Source organism: Cydia splendana, chromosome 1, assembly GCF_910591565.1.
Source record: "Cydia splendana chromosome 1, ilCydSple1.2, whole genome shotgun sequence".
NCBI classification, from domain to species: domain Eukaryota; kingdom Metazoa; phylum Arthropoda; class Insecta; order Lepidoptera; family Tortricidae; genus Cydia; species Cydia splendana.
In genome coordinates, this window is record NC_085960.1 from 35399565 (window position 1) to 35419104 (window position 19540).

The following is a 19540-nucleotide window of genomic DNA, read 5'->3' on the forward strand; positions in this document are numbered from 1 at the left end:
TAAAACAGTATCGCGCTTTTCACTTCCTAAAAACCCCAAGGAACCGAAATAACATAGAGCTCTTAATACGGGTGTTAAGCTAAGTAACTCCGGTCCATAATCTGATACAGCCAGTACTACCCGGGTAGTACCCGCTTAGTACCTACTAAAAGCAATCTTAGCCGATCATATTTGGACTTTATTTCCTTTACCATAAGGTTAGGAATTGACAGTTAACAGTCTGGTACGGGAGGCTGGTAGTTTCTTTTAACGGTAATTGCTCACTATATTGCATGGCTGCTATAGGAGATTTTAATGGTTATTAAATATTATTTGTATTGTTATGAGCGTTGTTAAGATGTTTAGCGTATTATTATGATATAATATTGCATATGATTTAATTTTTGCGAAGGGTTAATAGAGTTTTGTGGCATTTATTTAATGCTGAAATGTGCTTATAGAATGTACCTCAAATACAAAACAAATAAATTAACGAAGTTCAGACATGTTGACAACACACCAGTACACATATCGGGACGTCTGGTGGAGTGGACCCCAAACTTGGTAAAGTTCTTGGATGAAAATATGTAAGACAGATTTTATACAAGCGAGTATAAGTTTAACAAGAAGAAAGTTACATTATTATTATAAATTGTATGCGCGAGTATTACTTAGTGAGTGTGTGTTGTTTCTGCATTTCGACGATAACTTTTTATTGTCCTAACTAAAATCTATGAAATTTAGTAAGGATCTTAGGAATCTGTTCAGGACTATCCCTTCCAATTTTCAATTTTTTGTTAACACCATAAAAAGTTACCTATCATCGATTGAAAAACAGATTCTCATGTCTAACCACAAGTATGGCGTCGCTCTACAGAGGGTTGGTGATGAACTTCATGTAAACCAAAACAGTTACCATACAAATCAAACTACAAAATTATTCTACAAAATTAATTTATAGCAGTCTTATCTACCAAGTTCCCCCAGAAGGCCCAGAATTACTTAAGCATATCATTTGAAATTCCAAACAATGTGCCGTCTGTCTGTCCCAAGATCCGAGGCGAGTATTAAACTAACTCGAAGTTGGCCAAGTTCCGAATATAGGGCATACGATTGGAATACATATCGCAAGCATATGGATGGTAGTTACCTACTACATGCACTAGGGTCAAGATGTGTTTAATATTAAATTTATTTAGAATGTAAGATTTTTAAAGTAGATATATTCTATAATACTATCTGTTGACAACAATAAAGTACAGTTCAACGTACTTGTTTTTGACAAAAAAAAATGTTAAGAAAAACACATCAGCTTTTGAGAATTATGTTTTCTTTAAGATATTTTGAATTATTTGTGGAAACATTTCTGTAATATTTTTAGAATGACATTTATTCTCTAATTCTTACGCTACATGGCACCTATAAAATTGGATAGGGGGTCACATTGTCGATAAAATTCATTGTACTTTAGGTGGTTAAGTGGATAATGACTCCACCATAACTGTCCAAACACATTGTATTTCAAAATTTTAAGAAGTTTAAGAAGGAACCTTTTCTAAAAGCTAGTATATTTTCCAAAGCCTTTTTAAAACATTGTGTAACTCTGACCTTTACTTGCTCATCGACTGTAATACCTACAAAAGTGGAACAATATTTGTCCGATGCGAATATTCCTGGCATCTCTATCTACAGAGGATGCATAAAGTTTTATGCGTCCGATTGGTTACTTTTATTGGGCAGTGGAAGCAGAGCGCCTTATCTATACCTGCCATGCATGGGTGTGTCGCAGCGCATGACAGCGCAGGCAGTGCTTGAAAAATAAAAACGCTGGGATGCCTACCTAATAAACAACCATTAAATTCCAATCATAATTATTATTTTCAAGTAATAAGCATGATATGATATACCTACTCTTCATCTAATTAGTAAGGGATAAAACTGTTATGCGGCACCTTACCTTTTCCCAAGCATCAGTGAACACTTATCAGCTGAAGAATTAGAGAATTAACGTTATTTGAAAAAAAATACTCAAATAATTGACAATTGATTAAAGAAATAAGTTTTTGGCAAAAATTTAATTTTTGGTACAAGCTTTTATCGCTGACTGTACTTTTCTTACGACAGACAACTAATACTCATCGAGACAATTCTAAAAACCCCTAACACAATTAGACTGCGTTGTTTCATCACAGAGTTCCTATGGCTACCTCCTGTCTCCATCATCAGATCAGTTCGACAGTACCATATTATTGTATTGTCATCAGAACTACATACAGCTGCCAATTTTCATGACGCTACGATCCTTGGAAGATGGTTAAATTAGTTACCTTAGATTCCATTACAGTTAGTTACATACAGGTCGACCTAATAAAAGCTTGTAAAAAAATTGCCTAAAGGCTGTGTTTTATGTTAACATTTTTTTTTGTAAAACTAGTACGTTGAACTGCACTTTATTGTTGTCAACAAATAGTACAGAATATTTTCTTCGCATCCATCATGACTGATGATCGTGGTTGGTGGGTTTTGTTCGGGCGAACACACTCTCGCCATCGATTCCGGTCCATCGCTTTCCTCACGACGTCATAGAATTTCTGAGATGGTTCCTCGTCTTTGAGTTGGCCCCGTGACCTTTTGCCATCAGTATTACCAACAACGAATAACCTTTCCAAACTTTCGTCTCCCCTTCTCATTATATGGCCAAAGTACCTTAGGAAGCGTTGTTCACAGATTGTGGACAATCGCACTTTCACGTCGAGTTCCAACAGTATGGAGTGATTCGTGCGCTTAGCTGTCCATGGTATTCTCAGCATACGCCTCCAACACCACATCTCAAAGGCATCGATCCGTTGTTTCTCTCTGCTTTTCAGTGTCCACGTTTCGGCTCCATACATAAATATTGGAAATACAAGGGCTCGTACAGAATATACCTAGGTACTTTAAAAATCTTACAAAAAGAAATGTTTAATATTAAAGACACCTTGACCCTTTCTAACGTTGTTTGACAGTTTCTATAAAAACAAAAGTGGCCATAAATACGACCATCAAAAATTATAAAGCCAGGTGAGTGAATTGCAAAAAAATTGTACATAGTTAGCTAGTGCTTAAGTACCTGTGATTAGTCTAAGTCTAAAGTTAATTGATTCCTTACGTTACGTGATGTGTTACGAGAGTTAAGCCATTTATATTTAAGTTAGGTGCATGAAAGTGTGTTAGCGTATGCTATAAACTTATATGTGACGAATTAAGTACAATAAATACAATACAATACAATTTACATAGTTAATTTTCGTAACACAAATGAATGAATTAAGTTAAGACTAATCACAGCTTCTTAACTGCGCTTAATTACGTACAATTTTTTTACAATTCACTCAGGTGCATAAGACATGTTATTAACAGTAACACGAATAGGATATTCACTACTGTGAAGCTTACAAAGGGCAAGTATAATATTAGGTTTTCATATTTTTAGCATTTGTTTAGTCAACAGGCCAAGCTGTCTTACTAAGCTGTATTTGTATTAAGCCTTAGTACCGCTATCATTATTAGGGTCCGGTGGATAAGCAACATAACGATGCCGTCTGACCCTGCAATTGATTTAATCTTTATGCCAGTATGAGACTACCGGCCAATTCGAACGTACACTGACATCAGAATGGTATATCGCTCGTAATGGTGCGCCGCGGCGAGCGAGACGCACGATACCTAAATAACATGATTCAAATCATTTTGATGTCAGTATTTACGTTCGAATCAGCCTGTGAGACTCGATCTTATCAGCGGTTGCGTTTAGGATAATGTTAGAATAGGATTATGTTATGGTCTTATGGACCATTTGGTTGCGAAAATGATACGACAGTTATTAACTTATTAGGGCAAAACCGGCTTCTTATACTCGAGTAAATATAATAAAATTCGGTACCAGGTAGGTACTTGTACAAAAGAAGGGACATCGTTATTCTTATTTTTTATCGTTCCTAATTTGAATATGAACTTGCAGTGTTATCTCTGTCTGGTATTAGTATTGTGAAAGTAGGCAAGCTTTAAAACCGGGCATTACTTATAGTTGACGCATGTACCTTATTGCAATCATCTTAGAAACAGTAGGAACAATTAAGATAGCATAAGATTGTCATATTTTTTGTGTTGTTTTTTGGACTGTATTAGAGGCTACATTTGAATGGCAATTGCACCAGCGTTCCTGCACGATATTTTCTCATTCACTCCATTCCAAATTCCAATTTTATAAACTAATTTTTATCAAGCAGATACGTCCGCAAACGACGTTAGGTATCACGATAGATGTCACTATGCGCCTCTTTAATTAAGGCGTCTAAACAAAATGAAGAAATAGAAATTCTCATGCTTCTGATTGGCTTCGGTAGCTCAGTTAGTTAGGGCGATTGAATCGGTGTTCCAAAAGGACGTTCGAATCGGTAAATAAGTAAATATTTACTTTAATTCTAAATTTCGTATTTATTTATTCATAATAGCTTAACAGTATACCATTCAAAAACTGAACTATATGCTATAAATAACTTTCAACCAGTCAACCTTCGTCCAAACCAGACAAATTGTTCGGTTAAGTTTTAACAATCAAACGGCCCTGCAGCTAAACGGGTCCATTCATTACCATCGCAGTCCGCAACTAAATCCGGTGGATCCGGGTTTGATTCCCGTTTAAAGTCGAATAGGCCGGAAATCGATTGCTTTGGGAGCTGCGCGTTCGAATTGTAGGCGAAAAGACGTAGAGATGTGCTCGCTAGATGTGGCATTAAACCATTTTTAACTAAATTTGAACCTAATAATTTAAACGTCAACGCGTTAGCAAAGTGGCATAAGCCAACGTTACGAGTTTCAACAACGGAATAGACAGCTCTTATTACATTCACAGAAAATGCCCACGTTTATCTGACACGTATAATTAAAAAAAAATAAACAAAATTAAAACCTGCTGCGTATTTAAAAAAAAATTGTGATTGGTCAGTGGTCACAAAGAGTTTTGACTGGTATAATGCCTCGCGGCACAATCCACATCGGGTCATTTATGAGCTCTAGTCAGATTTCTATAGATATTCTAGTTCGTTGGTAGCTTTCAGATTACATAAGAAATCTTTAATTTTAAGTTATTCTGCTCACGTGCATTATTAAAATCGACCTGTAACGCCGAGCCGCACGGAAAATCGGTAAAACCGACTAGAAAGAAAGCCCGTTCAACCTGCTAGTAAAAAAACTCGTTAAATTATTCGGTCAAGTGCGAGTCGGATTTGTACTCTTAGGGTTTTTGAGTTTCTGTATCGTAAAGCCTATGAGGCTTGCGAAATGTTATGGATAATGGTGTTAGTACAATGGCCATCATTACTAGTTCGTTACCTGCCTATAATTATGCCCTATATAAGGCCCGCTTCTTGGCACATCGTCATCGTCATCATCGTCATATCATCGGAAAGACGTCCACTGCTGGACATAGGCCTCCGCCAGGGATTTCCACAACAACCGGTCTTGCGCCGCTCTCCTCCATCGGCTCCCTGCGACCTTAACAAGATCGTCGGACCATCTTGTTTTGGGTCTTTTCCTGCTGCGTTTTTCTTGGCACGTGCCTCCCCATATTATATTGATTTGGGTTAATTATGCCCTACACCAGAGCGACATACAATAAATGAGTCTAAAGCTAAAGCCAATTATACTATAATGGGTGAACTCACTTTTATGACTGGCGAAAGTGTGTCATGAATACATGTGACTCTAGATTATCAATTCTTTCATTTTTAAAGTAGTCACATTTGCCTTTTTCTTGCAAATTCTGTTGTAAAAAATAACTCTTTTGGAACCTTCGAGAACAAACCCTAAAAACTAGTTAAAAAGTAATCTCAGCCAATCGCTTCCATGATCCTCGTATCCGCGTCGTCCGGCGAACGGAAATAACGCGCTTAATAGATTCGCTTCGGCTCACAAGTGCGCTGACAACTCGCTAATCTATTTATGTGGATAACTGCACTGCAAACACGCATAGCCTTTGTCATAGGCAGAATAGACCTATTTTACGTAGTTTGCTTTTTTTAACATGATTATATACGGGTAAGATTGTAGTAGAGAGTTAATCGAATCGAGTAGCCAAGGGTCATGTTTAAAAGCACAGGCTTCATGGGTGAGTATGAGAAGTGCGCACAACAACTCGCTAATATTTATGTGGATAACTGCACTGCAAACACGTATAGCCTTTGTCATAGGCAGAATAGACCTATTTTACGTATTTTGCTAATATTAACATGATTATATGCGGTTAAGATTTTAGTAGAGAGTTAATCGAATCTCTAGCCAGGGGTGTCGGGTGCTCCATGTTCAAAAGCACAGGCTTCATGTATGAGTATGACAGGTGCGCTGACAAAATCTATTTAATGTGGATAACTGCACTGCATAACTTTTGTTATAGACAGAACAGTTTATAGACTTTGTTGTTGTGATTCATTGTGTTAAATTATGTGATAAATGGTATAATTGTATTCATTAAGTCATTATCATGTATTTTAATTTACCGAAAATATACAATTTACCAACATAACGTCGACACTTTTTGACCATTTATAACCCTTATAACAAACACATAAGGTTCACCTCAGCTCAGTCGTGTTGTTAGTTGCACGTTAATCACTCAGTGCCAGCAGCCGAAATCACTTACCTGCAACAAATGCGCACAAATTAAAAAAGCACTCAATCACGGCGACACAATCAGTTAATGGCTCCGTTCGTATCATACGTGTGTTACTATGGAGTGTATTTATTGCAATACATTTTATTGGACATACTTCAAGATAAATTGGGGCGACAACGTTGAGGTACTGAATGTATTTATCAAAAGTATTTTATCGCAATGACGGCACTATAAACTACCTTAAAAATTGCACCAATTTGCACCAGTTTTGTTGCAAATGTGAAATTTTATTGCAGTTTTTGTGATCTTGCCGTTTTTAAATAGAGTAGGTAAATACTCTTTCTATGTTTTTGGCTGGATTGCACCTGTATGTACTTTTTAAATATTCTACATTTATTAACTCGGATAATTGAATAAAAGAAAATTTCCCCAAAGAGAAAAATGTTATTTTATAAGCCCACTTAAACTGTATTGTGTTACTTTTAATGAAACCTCCAAAAGTAAAAACTACGTAAGTCTTAAATAACGAAACCTCAACGACTATTATTTCGAGTCATTCGAATGACAGACGCGCCGCTTGCCCGCGACGGAAACAAAAACTAAATGTTGCTACCAACTCTTACAGAGCACGGGACTCCGATAAAATAAAAAAAGTGTGACCTAGTGATAATAAATAATGAATAAATACATATTTGGGGACAAACCTACACAGATCAACCTAGCCCCAAACTAAGAAAAGTTTGTATTATGGATACAAGATGACGATATGCATAGGCACTTATATATAAACACACAAATAAATGCCCTTGCTGGCATTTGAACCACGGACCTCCAGCTTCGTAGACGACGTCAACTATATTTACGTATTAACAATTTAAAATATATACATAGCCGTATATAGAAATAAACGTTGGCTAGTGTTTCTGTAACTCAGAAATCCTTTCTCAGTTACATTGCCTCAAGACTACGTACCTATATAGACTGGTAAACCAATTTCGTCTAAAAAAAGGCGGAAAATTTGAAGATTTAGGCGCTAAGGGACGATCTCCCATACAATTTATAAATTTTGCGCCCTTTACTACTGACTAAATCGATTTTCCATTTTGACTAAACCAGCTACTTTAACAACAGTTACTATCAAAGATCACACTACCAAAGATTAAATCAGGTAAGCCTGAGACAATGCACTGTAAAGGCAATGGAACACCCGGTCACAATGACCCAATTATTAAGTGTGTTTTAATGGCATCCACTACTGATAAATGAATTGCAGAGTTCGCGACTCGCCGTTTAAAATTGTGCAGTTTATTCGCACGCGTGAGTTATGGCAGTTTTGTTTTGGCGTGTTTATATGGCTACGGTACTGTTGTTATTAAAGTTGGCATAGGTACAATTCACACAAATGTATGTAAATTTTAATAAAATTAAGTAATTTTTAATGAGATTCAAAATATTTAAACTTGAAAGAATACAATACAGTTATACATAAGACAAAGTAGCTATATGCATTTATTTTGCTTATTATAAAACATTAATTAATATTTAAAAAATGGTTACTGACTGTTTTCGTATAGCGATTCCATAATTAATTTACCAGTTCGTATAATTTCATGTACTACCTAATAAAGATAATCTACCTAAGTATTCCAGGTTTTACGACCCCGACACAGCAGGACTTTTTTTATGTCTGTTTGTCATAGCCTGAACAGTCATAAAATTCGTCACGTATTCATTTCGCTCCATAAAAGAGAGGTTATTGAAGTGAAAACTTTATTCTAAGCTTTTATTTTAAAGAGCAATGGAAACGTTATATAATGATCTCAATTTTAATGTCTTCGTTGTCTTTTAAAAGTTTCTATGACTACCTCCCACCTTGGAAAGACATTTTATTTTCATCAACTTAAAATTAAATGACAATCATTTAATCGGAACTACTTAAATTATGCTTGATTAACTTTTAATTAAATTTCTGTTTTTTTTTTATTGCAGTAAAGCAATTTCTATCTTTTACTGTGTCGTAGACCGACCGGTAGGTACTTAAAATATTTCTCACCAAAAGCTTTCCCATATATACTACATCAACATCTATCAACGTGGAATAATAAATCATTTCCACACATTTAATTATATTTCAGAGGCACTCAATGTTAATGAGTTGTGTCTGACGGTGTTATAATTTTATTACGCACACGCGATCGTTGTTATAATAGAATAAAATATTTCGGACGTTTACGATTTAGCCTTCTTACGTAATAAACTGATGTTGAGTTATATAAATGTAGACGTAACGCGTCTCCATCCGTACCTAAACGCGAAATGTTGCTGTGAAAATAAATTGGATTTTAGATATCCCAGTAGGTTATTTTAGCTGTCGGAATGTATTACAAGTAAAAAGGGACTGTTTGAAATTGTTTTCTAGTTTTTGGTAATTCAGGTTACCAGGCGACACCTTTTTCTTAAGCAATAGGGTTCAACGAAAACACTTAACCAGAAACACGTATCTTGGCAACACTTGCGCCACTGCAAGGCAGTTGCCACAATAGAAAGTGCTTCTAGTAGAAGACAATTTACTTGTTTCAAAATTTCTTCGCATTCTAAGATAAGTACCCGAATGCATCTTATTTGGCTTTTGTGATCGTGTTTCAATTTGTTTTTATGGAAAATATTATCTAGGTTTCTAGTTTTCTCTCTTTCCCTTACTGTGAGAATGAGTGGGTTATCATATCCAAGCAATAAATGATAAAAACATAAGCACTATATTCATGGTTACCTCCCGCGCATTGTTAGCCGAACTGCAAAAGTATGAAATTAGGCTTATGCAACATAGATCAAAATCTACAGCCTATCAAACCAGGGCACTATCAAACAGCCCCGAACATACGTTAGTATTTTGTAACGAAATTCCGCTTGAATAATTCCGTGCGAAACAGGCTTTCAAACCCTCGGTCCGATAACTTTATCGCGCATCAAATCGGCTGCACTAAATCACAATTACACCGAAATCCGAAAATTTTCGATGAACAGTTTGCGAATAGCATTGTCGAGGATGTAGAGACGGTGGAATGTTTGAGATATCAATAATGCCCTGCTGATCTAAATATTTAACGGCTAGGAATTTCATAAGCATAGGGAAATGACAATAAGCAATGTAAAAATGCTAAAATACGAAGGAAAGAGAGAGTAGGATAAAAATCTTAAAATAAGTAGTGTTAAATCAGGAGGAAGAAAAGATTATAAAATAGAAAATAATACAGATCAGGATTAAAAATCATACAATAAGGGGTGTTCAATTATTGGACAAAAATGAAAAAGGCCAGAGCAACTAACATATGACTAATATACAAATACGAGTAGGTAGGTAGAAAATTCTTTATTACTATAAAAACGTAGGTACAATTATCTTAATACATGGGATGGGCCCGCCCAGTAAGCAAAGTTGCTTGTGTTAGGAGCGTACTAAGTACACAAAACAGATTTAAAAATTATTTTAAACAAAATTTAATAAGGAAATCAAGGAGACCGTGTAAAAACAGTTCTCGATTGATAAAGCTGCAAAATTTCTGAGGTGGAATGGAAATAATGAAATTTATTTTTATGACAATGAATTTAAAACCAAAATGTAAAAAATAAATTATCAGGATCAGAATCATTTCAAATTATATGAATCCAGGAAACTTTGCCGATACTTGCGTTAGGCCAAAGGCCTACATAACGATAACTCCTAAATCTATAATAATATAAACAAGATAAGTTTGACTAATATCTGACTCGTGTAAAAAAAGAAGATTGCAATCGCCGCCAATAACCGACCCCGCACAATGGACATCCATTTAATCAACTTGGAATCTGATATACCTAGGTAGTGTCGATGACTGTCAGATGAAATTAAAAATTCTGCTCGTCAGTCTTCGTAACATTGGCATGAGATTTAATTTAGCTGGCTTGTGAAATAGTTTTTTGCTGTGAAGCCACTTCAATGCCCGCTACACCGAATGCATCGTTTTTCATTGCTATCGGTGCAACTAATGCAATTGCCCCGCGTAATTCCGCTCAATCAGCGGCCGCACGCGATTCTTTGGGCAAACACATTATTTCCCTGTTCTAGGTTTCGGCTAAATTAATATGTTGCTGTCGAAATTGTTGGAAATATTCGCGGTGTCGGCATTCTACTTTACATAAGAAGCCCATCTAGAATAGCGAGGAATACCGCCGCTATAGGTAAGTCGACACGACAGACAAACCTTGGTGAACAATCTGAAAATGTTAGTTTGAAATGTTGTAAGAAAGATTTGAATTCGTCAGGAGCTACAACAAAATGTTAGTAGCTAGTTAAGGAGTTATTGTTTTTTATTGTTTTTGTGGTCATTTATTGTTTTTGTGTCCTTGAAATAAAAATCCCCATATTTAGATGTGTTCGATTTTATGGACCTATTTTACTAAACACAACATAATATGTTATATGTAAGAGTCATTGTAATAAGATTTGTTTGTTTCAGGGATAACAAGCTTGATTAATGAGTGTAATCTAGAGCATGTTGCGAAAAATGAATGTGTTAATTAGTAGTGTGTTTATGGTGATAATATCATTATAAACACAATTATAGTGTTAACATAATTATTTTAGGTAGAAGTTGCAAAATAAATTTAAATAAAAAAATCAAAAATCAGTATGCTTGCAAATGACAATATTAAGAACATTATTATAAGTCTTATTTCAGTAAACTTAATATACCTTATTGATTAAAGTTATTCACACTTAAATAATATTAGCGACCCGCCCCGGCTTCGCACGGGATAACAAATGATACACCTAAACCTTCTTTAAGAATCACTCTACTGACAGGTGAAAACTGCATAAAAATCCGTTCAGGAGTTTTTGAGTTTATCGCGCAAATACATACACACAGACAGACGCGGCGGGGGACTGTGTTTTATGTTGTGATAAACAGTAGTATGAATGAATTTTCACGCGATTACAAATTAGAAATAAACATTTATCATGACTCATGCTGCGTTTGTCGCATAATGTCGACTTTATTTATGGAGTGTGGCTACTATCAATCAACTGTTAATGGTTCCAAAGTGTTTCCACACTATTATACTAGTGATACTTTTGATAAGGTTCAAATGTATTCAACAATTTTATTGTTTTAAAGAAACAGGAACAGTTTTTGTTCTATTTATGTAAGTATTTGAGTCTTTTGGACCATTCATCTGACCGTCCAACCCAGAGGGGAAATAAGGCCTTGTCCTCACAATGTTTTTCTCCACCTATTTGGCAAATATCAAATTAAATAATATATCGTACGGTATAAGTTTAAAAAAACTCCTTGGTATCCGGGGTTTGAACCCACGACCTCGAAAGTGAAGTTGCATGCTTTTGCCGATAGGCTCTTTATTGTTTGCGAATGTAGATTAGCGTAATAAATATCTAATATATATATTTAAAAATTATATGTTTAATTACTCTATATAATCGACACAAACTATTTGATGAAACTTAACCCGGTCCATACCCATATTAATTCCGCCGTGCTGATTCATTACCTTTACGTGAGTTATGAGGTACGGCCCGCAGGCTCAGCAGTTTGGTAACACGGCCTCAATTAACGTCTGATACCTATTTTACGAACCCTACCAAATGTAACTCACTGAACTCACATCAATCTTGGCCTGCTAAGGCAAAGAAAATTTTGTTTTTGCCGTTCAGTGTTACTAACAATTATTTATTAAATTAACTATTCTAAAGAAACGCAAACAAAACTATTTTTTTTCTATATCCATGCTCTAACTACTTACAACTAGTTATACTAACTTGTGTTAGTTATACTAAAAATGTTTTTTTTATCACTAATCTCCATCCGCAATGTAGAAGATTAATTTCCGTAGAAGTTGCTTAATTCTTTTAATATCATTTTACGGTTTAAATTCCAACTAAATATTTTTCTTCAACATTTGAAGAATGTTTTTCATGAGGAACTATTGTACTTACATATATTAGAAATATATGTTCCCGTTCGGTACTATTTAAATCTGATACAAGCGATTCCTGTCTTATTTTAATCCAACATGGGGATCGCTAACAATAAGTTACCCAAGTAATATTTCAACAAGAACTTAAAAATATCTATGGGTGACTATACCGATAAAGTCCACTGACTTCTGTGGCTAACCGTACACGACTGCGGGTACCTCATTACCTCACTGAACGATGAGGTACCTACGCAAGCTCAGCAGTTCGGAAACATGCTCCCAATTATCCTGTCCCCGTTCAATTAGTTACTATTCGACAATCAAACCTTATGTGCGATTGAGTTTCGACAAAAATTATACTCATTAACTGTGTGCCTCATTAAACGTTTCATTTTGTTAAATGACGAGGAAAGCACTGTTTAAAAAATTAAAGCCTTGCTTGCTCACGTGCCTACATACATATTATGTTTAATATAGGTACTTATATGCAATTGATGAACGAGCTTTTTCCACGATTGTTAAATCCTAGACAAATCGGGCCATTTTGCAGAGGTAGGATACTCCACCTACTAAGCATAAGTAATTAAGTAGCCTTACCACGAGCATGACACTTGACACTGACATACTATTATTCGCTAGCGTGTGCGACTGTGCGTACTTACTTTTTATGCATCTCGCTCGTACTGGTATATTAGTGCCATAAATAGTAGGTATAGTATATACGTATAGGTAGATAGGTGACAACCGTGAAAACCGTCAATGAAAAACCAGTTTGGATTCAGACTTTCAGGCCAATTCGAGTTTTAGTTATTAGATCTGTTTCTGATACTGCCCAACTAGCAAAATAGTCGTATAAGAATTGATTTACTCAGCCTGTAATCGTATAACAGCCGAGTTACGGTTGTTGAAGCACCAATATATCGTATAATAGCGGTTAACTCGACTATTTAGCAATTTTCGCTAATTAGTGCTATAATCATGTCGTATAAACGTTTATAGCACTATCTTTTAGCACTTTTATTCCACCTTTTAATAAATGCTGAGTTAGCGCTACTAAATCACTTTTATTCAGCATAATTGTTCTATTAAAATCATATAACAGCTATAGATTAGCTAATTGTCTGAATAAGGCGCTTTAATACAACTGTTACTCAACTCTCTTCTCTGTTGCTATAAAAGCCTATTAAAAGCAATCAAATAACCATTTGGCAACAATGCTGCTGTAACAGCGCGCTTATATCATAATTCGGGTAATGGGGTTCAAACCGCTGTTATAGGAGCTGAAGTGTATTTACAGGTTTTATTCAAAATGTATTCAGCTTAGAGTACTTTTAAAGAGTTTTGAACTACATTAACAGCACAAGTCAGCCATGTCGACGTTTCAATATAGTCCGGTGGCCAACTGCATGAAACCCTACCTGACAAAAAAATAGAATAATCCTACTCTGTAGGGGTAGCTGACTTTTAGTAGCATCAACTGTTCTTGGTCGGCCGCGGCTTAATTTGGAAAATTTTGCGCTAATGGCAAAATAGTGGCACAAAAATTCATAAAAAAAAACCCATCGTATAATAGAATGAAACTTGCATGGTAGGATAGCTGCCTTTGAGGACAGCAAAACAAAACTGGTCAGCTACATCCTGTGTTGGCAGGTTCTTGTGTCCGACCGAATTTGTGGTACCACGTGACAGCTACAATTTACCTCATCGAAAAATAGAATCAAAACAACTGATTGTAATACCTACATTAAATTTGTTGACATATGTCTTGGTCGGCCTCACCTTAGCCTGACAGCGTTTTCAGTCCGTCCGCATTAAAAAAAAAGTCAATGGCAGCTATCCTACCATACAAGTGACATTCTATTTTTCGATGAGGTAAATTGTAGCTCACTTGGTACCACAAATTCGGTCGGACACAGGAACCTGCCAACACAGGATGTAGCTGACCACTTTTGTTTTTTTGATGAATATTTGTACCACTTTTTTGCCATTTGCGCAAAATTTGCCAAGTTAAGCCACGGCCGACCAAGAGCAGTTGAAGCTGCTAAAAGTCAGCTACCCCTACAGAGTAGGATTTTTCAATTTTTTTATCAGGTAGGGTTTCATGAAGTCGGCCATCGGACTATAAATCCATAAACATGGCGACATCATGTGATGTGCTATAAGTGTAGCAGTAAACGCAGTTACTCGACTTATAGTCGAATTAATGAGATATAACAGAAACTAGATCGTGTAAGCAAATTTTTACTTATTTTTATTAATATTTTTTTATTGAAATTTAAGAAAATAGGCGGCCCATGAATATATATGAACCAGTGCCTTTGGTTTTATCAATAAAGTATTTTTCGCGCTGGGTTTTACTGTATTACGTGTACTTACAGACAGTAAAAACTTATGTACACAATCACGGTAAAAATAAATGTCATGGATGACAGCAGTAAAAAATACTTAAGTACCTTTTTGTTTTATTAGACACGCGAAGACGATTAGGCCTCAAACTTAATCAAATAATTGAAATATAATCGCTTACCTGAGATCGTTTTTAGCACATATTAGTTGAATAAAAGCGTTTACTGCACTCTTACACATTTAAAATGCCGAGTAAAAGCAATCCGGCTACCTTTACGAAACATTTTTGCTGAGAAAAAGCAGTGCGGCTGCTTTTATAGAACACTTTTACTGAGTAATAGTAAATTGCTAATGTTTATAGAACAAATAGTCGAGTAAAAGCACTATCGTTACTATTAAAACACTAGAAGTGCTTTTATCCACTTTTACTCAACTCTTACAGCATCGATTTGCTTCTTATACAGCGCTTACTCGATTTTTTTAACACTTTTAGTCTGTATAAGTGCGCCTTTTCGCGTTGAGTAAACGCTTACAGGACTTTTACTCGACTGTTTTTACACCGTTTATAGCACCAAAAAGCGAAAATAAAAACGTGCTCTCAACTTTTATAGCACATAGATTTGCTAGTTGGGTGATTTGTCAGTGTCGAGAGTGACGTTTTTGGGTGAAGAAATGTCACTTTTGACACTGAAAGATCAGTATCATAATATATTGGAACCAGATCTAATAACTAAAACTCGAATTGGCCTGTTAGTTCCACGATAATGTGTAATAACAATGGGGTTGGCCGGTGGAAGTTTTTAGCAGATGGCGCCATCATAGCTCGGCTGCCCTAAGCAGAAAACAAGTAACCCAGTTTTGACAAATTTTTGAGGAGAGCAAAAAAACGTAATTTGTCAGTTTTGTTAGGTATTTGGTCTAAAATGTAACATCTGTTTATACCATTATGTTAAAGGCGATAAAATTAAGCTTATACAGACTTTATTTTTTGTTATTCTTGTATATTAAACTTTGTACAGGCATAAAATGTTTTCTGTGTAGTTTACTGCCCGAAAATCTCAGAACCATTCTACACAAATTCAAGTATCTCGTGTTTAGCTTGGAAATAGCAAGCACTTTAGCATCTTAAATACTAAACATATTTGGCTCTCCGCTCAATAACTTTTCCAATTTTCATGCAATTCTGAAGGAAATAGTACCAAATGAAAGCTAATAATATAAGCTACCGAAAACTGATTTTTATTTCTTTCAGGTTTATCGACTTCAAAATCCCTGTTAGATAATAAAACGCTTGAAAAAAAATTTTTTTTTATATATTTTAAAGTTCTTTTCTATTGGAAAATAGACTTTTTTTTAATTAGTGATTGATGTTGCCATCCTCGTACCTTCTGTCACATCGGTTATTGGTACCTATTTCATCGATTTTATTTTCAGAGATTATTTTGTGATACGATGACCCATTCCTTCAACAAACCCTCTGTCTTCGTGGATGGGTGGTACCTACAGGATCCTGCTTCCGAACTATTCTTTTTTAGCGTTCCATACCTCATAAGGAAAAAACGGAACCCTTATAGGATCACTTTGTTGTCCGTCCGTCCTCCGTCCATTTGTCTGTCAAGATCCTTTATCTCGGAAACGCGTGGAGGTGTCGAGTTGAAATTAGAACCATATACTCAGGTCTACATTCCCTTAAAGATGTAAAAAAAAAATCAAACATCTACATTAACGTAAAAAAAAGATACGGTGGTTTATGCCAAAATACATTCTCAAGGGATTCAAAATTTAAAGGGTACCTGAGTAGATGGGTAGTAGGTAGCTAGGTCAACGAGAAGTCCCGTTGCCCTAGAACTATGAAATTTGGCAAGTAATATTGTATTACATTATAAGTAGGTACAGGGAATAATCTGCAAAACTATAAATTTGTAAAAAATTAAAAAATCTATAACTAAATTTGTAAGGAACGCTCGGTGGGCGAGTCCGACTTGTATTTTTTTATAGTCCTATTTGACAGACGTGTTTGATAGGAATGAGGCAGGTGCATGAAATGGTGAGAGCTGGTGAGTTCATAAAAATCAATATTTGGGGACAATCTTACACTGGTTGACTTAGCCCCAAATTAAGCAAAGTTTGTACTATGAGTACTAGGCGACGATATATACATACGTGTATAGATAAATACATACTTAGGTACATAGTTACTTTATTTACTATTTAACTTTACTTGTAACAAATTAAAAATCTAATTAAATCCTTCAAGTCAGTTTTACCTATTTCTTATAAAACCATATCGATCTGAAATTTTCTTGATATACATACACCTATTGATATGGTAAGTAATTGGTGATTTTGACAGCACAAGGTCAATCTCGAGAAGTCTATTAGTAGAGTTAGACCAAGAAAAGTCTGCATAGATGTTGAGAGCACACCAGTGCAGGTGTTATTTTAAACGTCAAACTTCTATGAAATTATGACATATAAATAACACTAGCACTGGTCTACTCTCAACATCTCTGCAGACTTTTCTTGGTCGAACTCTACTAATAGACTTCTCGAGATTGACCTCAGATGATTCACTTTTCCACATAATAAGTGTCTTTATAAAAAATCAAATTTTGGCATTATTCCTGGATTAAATATTTCCCTTTTGGTCATTTGAATACAGTCAGTTGTTGTTTGTTTCTAATTTTTTCCAAAACCTTTGGCACGGATACGGCATAATAATGATTTCCTCTTTCTTTGGCATATTCTAGTGTTCTGTTTTCATTACTGTAGAGTCTACAGTGTAGACAATACAGATAATTTTACAGACTTTTCACCTTTGACAGGAATATTGCTAAGCAAATTTGTTTTCTATGTATGTCTTTAAACAAGGTACCTTTTGTATAACTATGTAACTAATTTCTAACCTAAATCGCAGATTGTGTTGGGAGATACTTGTTTTACCGTTGTAATAAACTAATTCGCAGTTGCGAACATCTACGCTAAACTCAAGTATCTCGGTCATCTATATGAATTACAAGTATCTCTGTTTAGTTACTTGTCTTTAGCGTAGAAATGGGACATATACTTGAATTTAGCGTAGAATACAGTGTCAAAAAAAGATAATCGGATTTTAAAAACATGAATATTTTGAAAACTACACATTGTTTTACAATTATTTTTTTGGTGAAAGATGCGCCTGAAATTGTAGATTCCGAAAATCCAAAAAAACCGTTTTTGAAAATTTTCGAGTTACTTGTTTTCTGCTTAGGGCAGCCGAGCTTGCCCCGTCAATCCCTAGAATTGTGTCAAATTTTTGTTTTTTTAATACCCTGGATGCCAGCTTTTTAAGCCAAATCTCATAGAAAAAGGGGCAAGCTATGATGGCGCCATCTAGGCAAACCTTAGACAGTTGCCAACCCCATTGTCTGAGTTTTCAAGTGGATGTTACGGCCGTGGCAGTACTTTGATTAATAAATATTTTACAATTTCATAAGCAAAAATCACTGCCGATTAGACTGCAATGTCACCTTTTCACTAACTTTACAAGTGGTGGTTTTATTTGGTAAAATATTGCTTAAGTACCTATAGGTTTGTAAGACAAAAAGAAATTAAAATTATGGTCTCTATCCTTACTGATATTTAAAGCTGTTAAGGGACAAATTCATTCGGTATATATGTCGCAGTCAAAAGTGTGAACTGGTCAAAAGAACTTTTAACCGACAAAAACAGGCAAAACTGCTTTGACTGAGCATGTTGGTCAAAAGTAGTTTTACTTGAAAATCATTGGTTAATAGTAATTGTGACTGTTACTATCAGTCAAAAGTACTCGCAGAAATAGGTAGGTTAGGGTCATTTTTTTTGCTACGCCCTAAAAACGAAACTGTTCCCAGAGATAGGTAGGTTACGGTTATTTTTTTTTGCTACGCCCTAAAAACGAAACTGCTGCCAGAAATAGGTATGATTTTCAGGTAAAACTACTTTTGACCAACATGCTCAGTCAAAAGCAGTTTTGCCTGTTTTTGTCGGTTAAAAGTTCTTTTGACCAGTTAACACTTTTGACTGCAACATATACATTAATTTCGAATCGTGAAAAAAGGCACCCACGCCACCCGGTCCCATGACAAACGGCCGCGTATCGAGTTGCATTCATTACTGCACTTGTGGAAACAATTACAGTTGCACCAGATGCCGTGACAATAATTCATCGGCTTTATATCCGCCAGATGGCGCTGAAAAAACGGTTTATTCTCACAGGAAACAGACCGGAATTAATCGGCATTATTTATAAGTTCGATTTTCCGGTGTGTTGTATGACATTGTATGTGTTTTAAATGGATTTGTTTTATTCTCACACGTATATGTTTTTAATTGTAGCTTACATATGGGTATATTTGGTGCTGAAACGTGGATCGACTTAAGTCCAAAATGGAATTAAATATTTACCAGAGCTTTTCATGAACGAACAACGTGGTGAAACCAACTTCCGAGGCTCTACCCTACCACGCAAAAGGCCGCCTTTCCACTGAGGCGGAGACGAGCGGAGATGCGAGGAATCAACCTTATATATAGCATTTGTTGTAATCCACATTTTCTCGTCGCTCTGCTGGA

At 35.5% G+C, this 19540-nt stretch overlaps 2 protein-coding genes across 9 annotated transcripts in view; one reads left to right on the forward strand and one right to left on the reverse strand.

The window, feature by feature from the left end:
- LOC134794278 (CUGBP Elav-like family member 4) overlaps positions 1-19540 on the reverse strand; it is an 883344-nt gene that overhangs the window by 653717 nt on the left and 210087 nt on the right. The gene's annotated exons all lie outside the window — the stretch shown is intronic.
- LOC134794330 (L-2-hydroxyglutarate dehydrogenase, mitochondrial) overlaps positions 1-19540 on the forward strand; it is a 417328-nt gene that overhangs the window by 32969 nt on the left and 364819 nt on the right. The gene's annotated exons all lie outside the window — the stretch shown is intronic.